The sequence below is a fragment of the Nicotiana sylvestris genome, chromosome 12, assembly GCF_000393655.2.
Source record: "Nicotiana sylvestris chromosome 12, ASM39365v2, whole genome shotgun sequence".
NCBI lineage: Eukaryota > Viridiplantae > Streptophyta > Magnoliopsida > Solanales > Solanaceae > Nicotiana > Nicotiana sylvestris.
The window spans coordinates 32,829,502-32,840,097 of NC_091068.1; positions in this window are offsets into that span (position 1 = coordinate 32,829,502).

Below are 10,596 nucleotides of genomic sequence, written 5' to 3' on the forward strand. Positions count from 1 at the left end.
GTACAAGTTGATTTACGTACTCACACTACACTTCTGCATTGAATGTGCAAGTACTGAGGCATGTACATTAGGTGGTTATCTTGGTGCATTTGCGCAGTTGTTGAGGGAACTTTATAGTGAGCTGCATTCTACGTTATGATTCGCAGCACACAGAGTCTCCATCTTATTCAGTTATTATATCCTGTCTTTTTTTTATTCCACATAGATGTTGTGGTACTATTGTATTGTTCTAGTAGATGATCATGCTCTTGTGACTCCGGGTTTTGGGGGTTCCTAGTAGATGTTCATTATTTTATTTTACGTTATTATTATCACTTCACTTTATGATTTATTTATATTTGGAACTTTGGTAAAGAAAATCACAGGTTTCTATGAGTGCTAGATTTTTTTTAATGAAATTCCTGATTTTATAAATTTAAAATGGATAGTTAAGTAGAGGTTCACGCGTTGGCTCGCCTAGCTGCATAGTTGGGTGCCATCACGATCTATTATGGTATTTGGGTCGTGAAAACTTGGTATGAGAGGGCTAGGTTCACTTAGGTCTTACGAGTTAAGAGCAAGTCAGTAGAGTCTTGCAGATCGGTACGGAGATTTCTGTACATATCTTCAACATGTTACAAGGATGTTAGGAGCGCTTCCTTTCTTTATTCCTCGTCGTACGGTTTGATTTCATTGAAGCTTATGTCTTCATTTTCTTTCTACTCATTCTTATATGATATTGAGCGCTTGTTATTAATTGGGCATCGGGGAGTTGTAGTAATGCTGCAGATGTGGTGCAAGATATTTTTCCATGCATATTTGGGTGGACTATTATCGTCGCCTTGTGGAGGGGTGTTCTGTTGTTTCGGCCCAGTGTTAGAGTTGCCTATGGTTTCGAGGCTAAGCATAGTGTATTGTGATGTTCATGAATTGTTACATGCAGTGCTGGTGGAAATGGTAGGGTGCCTAAATAAGTGATGTGGCAGTAAATGACTCAATAGGAGAATTATTCGGTTTAAGTCTTAGAGATTCGGTATTCAATTCCAGCGGAGGAGAGGCAATTGAACTATGAGTGTTCAATCTTTAGTTGATAGAGTAGCAAGATTTGATATTTCTAGCATGGTGGAATTCTAAATTGTCATGTGGTGTCGTCGTCCTTGTTAGAATGCATTAAGGCTCATCGGTGTTATGGTCTTCTTTGAATTTCCTTCGAGGCAGGGTGTTGTGGTATTGTGCATAAGCAGCGATTATCAAAGATGGCGTTACATGCGGCTTCAGAGTCGAATTAGTGTTTCTAGTGTTTATGGCTAGAGAGAGATGATCTTTATGAAGGCATAGAGTTGGTGGCAATTTATCCATTCGGGTGCTACAAGGATGGACTATGATTGGAGGCAGTATTTTGGCAGCAAAGGATGAGGAAGGATATGGTGGGAGGTGTCTCGTGGTGGTTGAATTGCTAGCAGGTTAATAGTTGTATGATTTTGATGAAGTTCCTACGAAGAGTTCTACTTTCTACCCAGCAGGAAGCATGTAATGTGATGTGAGCGTGGATCACTTGAAGAAGATGGTACGAGTTTTAGGAGGTCGAATGTGCGATTGTGGCTGATAAGTCAGAATGTTTTATGAAAAGTTTAACAAGAACTTGAGAGAAATTTGGCGGAGTAACAATACGAGATCATGGTAACTGAGAAGGACGATCCATTATGGGTTATGGATTTATGTGATTGCAACTTAAAGCTAAGTGGGGGAGCCATAATCTACGATTAGGTCATATGGTTGTGTGCCTTGGCAGTATCGGGTTATCGGTTAAACATCAAGGTTAATTCGGACAAATGACTTGATGAATGTGTGATTCATTTCACCTTATCGATTCATGTGAAAATTTTGGAATGACTTAGAATTTATGCTTCTTGTGGATATGATGTACAACGAAAAGAATTTATCTGGTTGCTTCTTTGGGAGTGTTCATGTGGTAACAAAGCACTAGAGTTTGGTTATATTTGGGACCAGGTCAGAGTGGGTGACTCTCAATAATGGTTCTAGTGAGTTCAAGAATTAAAGTGCGTTGTATAAGGATTTTGGGTTCGTTATGTGGATGAGGATTGGGTTTGCAGCAGAGTGTGAAGGATACTTGGGAAATTTCTATGTTATCATCGGGGCTGTGTATTGGAGAAATGGGAGGAACAACTTTGTATTCGCAAGAGGACTTTCAGAACGGATGTATCATTTGGAGATACTATTGAGTGCATGATGAGGGTATGAGATGGCTGATGGGTATTGAGACGATGTGGTCTTATGATTTGGGTCACTCAGGATGAGTGTTGTTTGGGTCCGTTGTGTGTTTGGATAGAAGTATTGTTTCAAAGGCAAGTCAAAAGTAAATTAGAAGAAGTTAAATCAGTTAGTAATGATTCGAATCAGCATAGTTGTAGAAATTTTAAGTTCCTTTGGGTGGTAAGGGTATACAGGTGATTCGTGGTAGTACGTGTGGGCTTGACAAGCACCGTAATTCGATTGATTTGGAGGTATTTGATTCTGATGGCCTTGTTATGTGTAAATGGATGATTTGTGATGATTTAGACCACGACTTGAGGTTTACATTTTCTGCGGTTATAGGAATTTAGTTGCATGTTGCAATTGTTCTTCTAGAGTATGTGACGTGTTAGTCATTTGATTATTTGGGATTGACATCATGTATGGAGATCTTGGTGATGTTGCTAATGGAAAAATTTTTGTTTGATAGACACTCTATTCCTCTGGTTTTGGACTGGGAGTTTGTTCTGAATTTGACGGTTGTTTATATGTGTCATGAATAGGGTCATTTGTGGACCTTTGAAAGGTTATTGGCCTAGTATGGGATGATCGAAAATTGGCTTAAGGTCTGTTGGTAGATCTAATGTGAATGTATGCTCTACCTTAGGTCGGATGAGTTCATTCAGCATAGCATTGCCTATGGAGTCTTCGGGCATTGGATGGTATTCCTATAGTTAGCTATTCTATGTTATACTCTATTATGCTATGTGGGCTGTAAGACGGCTTGAGTATTCGCACATGGGTTGTAATCCCGAGTAGCTTGTGGTGCTATATGAGCAAGATGGCTTTCGAGATGCTGCTTGTTTATTTTACCTTAGTCATGCTTGAGTTTTGTAGCGCATGGCGCTATCCGTCTCCCTAGGGTAGTATTTATGCACTTGGCATGCTTGTGGTCGATATTCGGGCATTTCATAAGTATGAGCATTATAGCTTGATGGGTATTTCCTTATCGATTGTTATGTGTGGATCGGGTGGCACGCCGCCATGGGTATCATATTTGGATCGAGTTGCACGATGCAACGGTATCATGTGTGGATCGGGTGGCATGCCGCCATGGGTATAATGTTTGGATCGGGTTGCACGTCGCAATGGTATCATGTGTGAATCGGGTTGCATGCCGCAACAGTGAGATGTTGAGTATGGTTCATTATACTTATTTTGCGTGCCTTGTTCCTCATCTATAAGATAGGTTCATAGCATTTTTTTGGCCGTTTTATTCATTACATGGGTTAGATAGTTCTTTAACCGAGTTTGTTTTTCCTAAATTGGTCATATTCGAGTTGTGGCTTGTTGACGCATTGATGTCATCATATGGATTTTAGGTGGTTTTTGATGTGGCTTGTTGGACGAGCGGCTTGCACTGGGTAAGATGAGGTTTTTGGGCCTGAAATCAGTGCAATCAAATTTATATAAGATATATTAGAGAGAAAATATCACTATTCAGTTTCAGAATAAGGCAGGGGTTTATGTTGAGCGGAGGAATTCCATGAATTATTGATTTGGCAGGTGGTTATGAGTTTTCACACATCTATTTCATCATTGCAATATTGCGAGGGTCGGAACCAAACTTATATGTGTTATGATATATACTACGACATCAGATTCGTGGATTTACAAACTATTATGGTTGGAGGATACTATATTGGGCATACTAATTATGCAGTGCAACGTGTGACTACAGTATGGGTGGATGATCATGTTTTGGGGTTCAATGTGTTGAGATTGATATGGTGTTCGTATGTTAGAATCAGGTCTCGTAGAAAATTCTGGATGTTGAAATTTTGTTCTAAGGCTTATGGGCTAAGGTAGTAGGAATGATCTTCAATGGGGCTCGAGCTAATGTCCTTACATGGGTTGTGGTGACACAGGTAGGTGCACGAGGTGTTATTCAGCGATTTTGGGCAACTCTGGAACAGTTCTTGGTACGTTCGAGGACTAACGTATGTATGAGAGAATGTAACGACACGATCGGTAATTTTGAGCTCTAGTGCGTTGTTCGACGGATTGAGGCCTTGAGTAGATTTGCTTCATGTTCTATGACTTGTACGAGTAATCGGAATTGAATTTTGGGAAGTTCGGAGTTGATTCAGAAGAAAAATTCTCAATTCGGAAGTTTTAAGTTTGAAAAGTAGATCAAGATTTGACTTTTGAGTAAACAACCAATCAATATTTAAAGGTTCCAATAGGTTCGTATGATGAATTTGGACTTGAGCGTATGTTCAGGTTTAGTATCGGATAGTCCGGGAGCGTTTCGACGCTTAAAGTGGAAAATTGGCATTTTGAAGATTTTAGAATATCCTAAGTTTGATTTGAAGTGGAATTTGATGTTATTGATATTTGTTTGGGATTCCGAGCCTTGGAATAGGTTCGTATCGTGATTTGTGACTTGTACATAATTTTTGGCATTATTCTAGAATGTTTAAGTATGATTCGGACGCGTTCGTCGAAGTCTGAATGTTTCAAAGTTGAAAGAAGGATTTTAATCATCGATTCATGATTTTGATGTTATTTGTGGTGTTTCGAACCTTTGGATAAGTTTGGATAAGGTGTCACACCTCCTTTTTCTACCTGAAAGGGGTATAGAGGAGTTTTTCCAATTTAAGTGACAATAACCGAAACGGATTTATTTATTCAAATTCAGAGTCGCTACTTGGGATAATTTATGGTATCCCAAATCACCTGTTTAAAATCCCGAATCGAAGAAGTTTGACTCTAATTTATGGTCAGCGAAACACAGAAATCCGGGTAAGGAACTCGATTAACCCGGGAGAAAGTGTTAGGCATTCCCGGGTTCCGTGGTTTTAGCATGGTCGCTCAAACTATCATTATTTGCCTAATTATCTGATTAATTACACATTTTAAACCTACAGGCATTTTTAACTGTCTAACCGCTTTCATTGTTTTTTAGGAAATTCATTATCGTCATACACTTGTTTGTTTTTTGAACACACATCGTAAACCACGCTACATGAAATGCACCTGCGGTTCACGACACATTTATTTTATTTAACATTATTGAAAATTAAAGTCGGGTCACATGAAATGTCACCCCGATTTGGAAATTATGTGTCACAACTACGTCACAAAAATCGTACCTGTAGCTATGATGACTATATAGCGCGCCTAAAACATTTTCTACGAATATTCAATTAACCAACTACATTTGGGATTGATGTGAGGTCTTTAAGCTAAGGACACCATTTGGGGTGAGGTATGAGACTCGATTAAAACACAAATGAATATGGATCTTAAACTAGAAGCCTTTATGTGTAAGAATCCGCTCATTTCTATAATCTGTTGATTCATGCCAACCTATAAGCAAAAGTTCGTAATTTTTAACGTAGCTTACCAAATTAATCAATCAGTCCAAAAGATAACCAAGGTTGCATTATTTTTAAACCATTTACAGTCAGCTAACAGGATACGACCAAAAGTAGTTTTATTACTCTTAAAAAAGGGAAATACAAATTGATATTTAATCGATGAAGGAGAAGGGGTTAAATGGTCAAACATGAGTATGTAAAAATATGGGCATTCAATGCTATAACAGACTATAAAACAAATAAAACTCAATCAAATGAAGTGCTGGATTTTTAGAAAATAGAAACACAGTCATAATTATTTACATATTGATTGACTACTACAATGAATAAGTTAGAACATGAATAGTCTGTTTTCTGTATACGGAATAAGAATTATAGAAAGATATCATCATCATATTCTGGGATTCAATTTAAAACAACCGAGTTAGGCCAATCATGTGCACAATTTCATGCCCTCCTTCAAACTTCCAGATCCAGTTAATCAGAAACATGAAGGCTTGAACTGAGCAACATTCTCTGCTTCACTTATCCTGACAAGTCTTAATTCCAATTTTTATTTTTTCACTAATGATCAATGAATATTTAGACATACTATTGTGCAAACTCCTTAAACCACAACAACTGTAAAGAATAAGATTAATGTAGCATGTATGATTCCCTCCAGATTCACAGTAGCTTCTATGTGTTTAATTACTTAGTCGAAAATTGATTAAAAAGCAGCAAATAAACAAAAATGTAAATTCATTTGTACTCAGAGATGGCGAACTACTACAAGAGAAATTCATTAACATATAAGTAGACCATAAGTGCAAGTTCTCAAAACTATAGCACTCTAACACAATTAATGCATAGAAACAGATCGAAACTTAATACCTTGATAGCAACACAACAAAGAATAAGAAAATAGGTCTTTGATTTCTGAAGAATAAACCACAACAGAACCAAAAGCCCAGCTATAGCTCAATAAACAACAACACACAGCAATGAATCAACAGAAGAATGAAAGCCCAAGACAAAGCTTCGAACCCAGAAAATTTGAAGACTGCATTAGAGAGGGATTCTGAACTTTTTAAGGTGTTTTTCCTGTGTCCAAAATTCATCTATATGTAGAAAAATGATGTTTTGTACATCTCTCCCTATCCCAATTTTTTCCAGTGCTTTCAAGTGAGAAGAAAGGTCATATATATATTGGATGAAATTTGTTATGTGTTGATACCCAATTTTTTCCTATATTTTTTATATGCATAAATACCTTCAAAATAGCATATATAAGCATGCACAAGATTTTTATAATTTTTTCCATATTGTTAAGGATTTAAATTGATTTATTTCCTTCCCTTTTATTCATAAAATCCCCAATAATTATCCCTCAAATTAGTGTTGTGGTGATTTAGTCATTTAATTTCTATATTAATGCCAAAATATGGTTAAAATATTTTTATGCATTTTTATAATTGAATTTTTGTATTTTTAAAGCTAAATTGCATATAATTACAATATTAGCCCCATTAATGTATAATTACATTTATATGCGTAAAATTGACCTCCTATATTTTTAAAATGTTAAATATCTATTTTAAATCATTTTAGTACACAAAATTATTTTTCAGAAATTATTTATTATTTATTATAAATTATACAGGGAAAATTGGCTATTTAAAATATAGCCAGATTTGTATTTCAATTGTAGCCCAATTTAAACCCAACCCCAGCCCAATTTCGTATTAAAAATACCCGACCCAAGCCCTGAACCCGCCTACCCGACCCAAAGCCATATTAAATCCTGGTCGTTGATCTTAGATCAATGGCCCTTGTCCGTTCTTACCATTCTTAATTCCAACGACCCCTAACCCTAGCTCATTATTCAGATACCGCTGCTTCTGTATTCTCTCATCTCATCTCATCCCTCAACCACTCAACCTAACCCTAGATCCTTCAACCGCCTACCTTCTTCTCCGGTCTTCTCCAGTGATCTCCCTTCAACTCCTAAGCCTTCAATGGCTCCTCTAATGCTAACTTGCCTTCTCTAAGGTCTTCAAGGGCCCTGGGCCACGACGACTTGCATCTAGGGTTTGCTATTTGTCTGTTCTTGGCTACTTCAGTGTGATTTCAAGTAAAATCATGTTGTGCTTGTTACGATCCTAGGGATTCTAGACAGGTTCTTTCATCTCTATTTGGGTTTCTTCTAAAACCCTAATTTCTGCCTACATCTTCTAGGTCTGTACATTTTTAAAACGATTTTATTTTGCTTCTTTAGTATTTTACATTGTTCTTGGGTGTACAAGAATTATCAATTTCAAAGGGTTTTCACCTTCTTCTAAAATTAGGGTTTTCGGAACTCCTTTTAAAACTTTGTTTAAACCGATTCCTTATGTTTAAACTTTCATCTCTTGCATATTTCGACTGATTTTATGATTTTACAACTTTTCAACTCGCCTATGTTGAAAGCCCTAATTTTCTAGACTTCTTCGTTTTGTTTTGTGTATTAGCATGACTACTCATTTCTTGTTTGAGTTTCTGTGACTATCTTGCTTCGAATATGTTCTTACTGAGTTTTTACCCTAATTTATATCACCTCTATGTGCTTATGTTCATCTTGATTGTTCAGACTTGCCTCTTTCTATCGATAATGTTTAACCTGCATGCTTGCTAGGTCTGGTTATTCTTATCTTCTCTATTTATATGATGAATACAAAATCGTGACTCCCTTTTTGATTGATTTTGGATTCCCTATTTTTTGGGTTTGATTGAAATACCTTCCTTTAAACCCTCAATTTCTACCTCTTCTATTTAAATTAACTGATTTGCCTACCTTGTCTACTGTGGTACTTTATTCTTACTGGTTATTTCCTTAATTAGAGTGTTCTGAACTTAGCCCTAATTGTTTACCCTATACTTACTGAATTTGAATCTTTCCTTATTAGTCGTACACTGATTTCTTTCCTTATATATATTACTTGTTCCTACCGTTTGAATTAATTCCCTTAACTTAAGAGAGTACTTGTCCTGATGTTGCTCTAATTGATTCTGAGTTCCATAATTACTATGCTACTATGATTCTTACCTTATTTTTATCTAATTTTGAACTACTATCTATACACACTCTCTCATTAACACAAACACACAAACATTTTTGGTTCAAAAACTCTCTCTCTCACGCACTTAAACCTTCTGCTCTCTCTTTTATGCTACTTGCTACTATTTGAGTTAGCCGGCTGCAAGCCAAGGCTAACTATTGCGTCCTCCTGCTCCTTCACTTTTGTTTATTGTCTTCTATACTGGTATGTTCTGGTTTCAATTCAAGTTCCAACAATAATATGGTTCTTTTACCGCTTCAGTTCATCCTGTTTCTAGTTTGCTTTTGCTGTGAAACATGTAGTTAATATGCTTACATGATTAGCATGTTATGAACTCCCTTTCCTTAGAATTAGTATGAGCATGTTACCCCTTCTATGTAATATGTCTCCATGTAATCTTGCACTATCTGGACTCTAATGTAGATCTCCTTGTAAAGTAGTCTGCACTCCTGAACTTGTATGGTTCTAGGATTGATCTTAAATCGTGTGGATCCTACTAAACCCCCTTAAATATTGCTGGTTCTGTGACTATGTCTGATCAGTTGTGTCTGCACATGTCTGTACCAATTCCTAAGACCTTTGTCCATTATGTGTTTACAATCATGTGCTCTATGTATCCCCAATCCCCATCACCCCCGTGTGTAGGTTTGTTTTGGTCATGTGAGTATTGTTGATGTGGTTTTGGACTCCCTGTTTGATCTACTGTTGTCTATTCATGTAACTCTCTCTTTTCAAAGTTGTTTTACCGCATGACTCCTTCTTTTACTCCACAAACTATTTCAAACAAACCTCCTTTTATACTGTTTTCCCACTAAAACCTTTCAAATTGTGTCAAGCACTCACTCTACTCCTAAGTCAATAGGTTCTGCCCCCTCCAGTATGTGTTCTGCCTTGGGGTCCTCTTGAGAACCCTCTGAACTCTGGCATACTGAGGCTGGCCCTTCCACACTGCACACATTCAATTTGGTTACTAAGTCTAGGTGTAAGCACTGCCCGGGATCCTTGAAATCCTTAGGAAATTTTGATGCACCTAGACTATGACACTGTCTATGGAATTGAGGAATTTGAGACTATTGGAGGCTTTGGAAACCTGGGCCAATCTATAGGTTGCCTATAGAATAACTTCTTATTTTCTTATTTACTTATGTAATTCATTTATATGGTTTGTAATAATTTATAAACGAGTATTGGGTAACTAGTGAAAAAGGGTGGGTAGTTACATGTTTGTGGGGGTAATACGGGTAGGAACCATGCCTATTGGACTTTACAATTTGTTGTATTTGCCTTTATAAGTGGAAACCATGCCTATAGGACTTTTGTATCGTGTTATGTTAGAAATCATGCCTATAGGATATAATTCAATCCAACTTCTGTTATAACAAGTGTTTACATGTTTTTCATTTGTCATCATGCCTGCAAGTCTCTGAAATCAGTATTAAAATTAGATATCATACCTATAGGGAACAACACCAGAATTCTGCCTATAGATCTAAACTAGCTTAGTTTAAAATAAATCAATTCGGTTAACGATTAGCTCACTTCTAAACTGGTTTAACTAATGGCCTATTTTCCTGAAACGAGTTCTTTCAAAAACTGCCTCAATTTATCATTAGACAACATGTCTATAGGGATTAAAGAGTCCGTTTCAAAACATGCCTTGTTTCACTATATAAAATGTAGTCATCAATATTCCGCGTATAGGCAAGCTTGTAGGTCATTTTAAAAACCTACAATTCTGAAACTGTTTCTGTGACTTAATGTTGTTCTGGTTTAAACAAGCTTTAAAATCAGTAGGCAACTGATAGGGTCATTACTTCTGAGTTTATAAAACAAACTGCCTATTTTCTATACATTCACTTAGACATTATGCCTTAGGATACTATTTAACAAAAAGGCCTTTATTT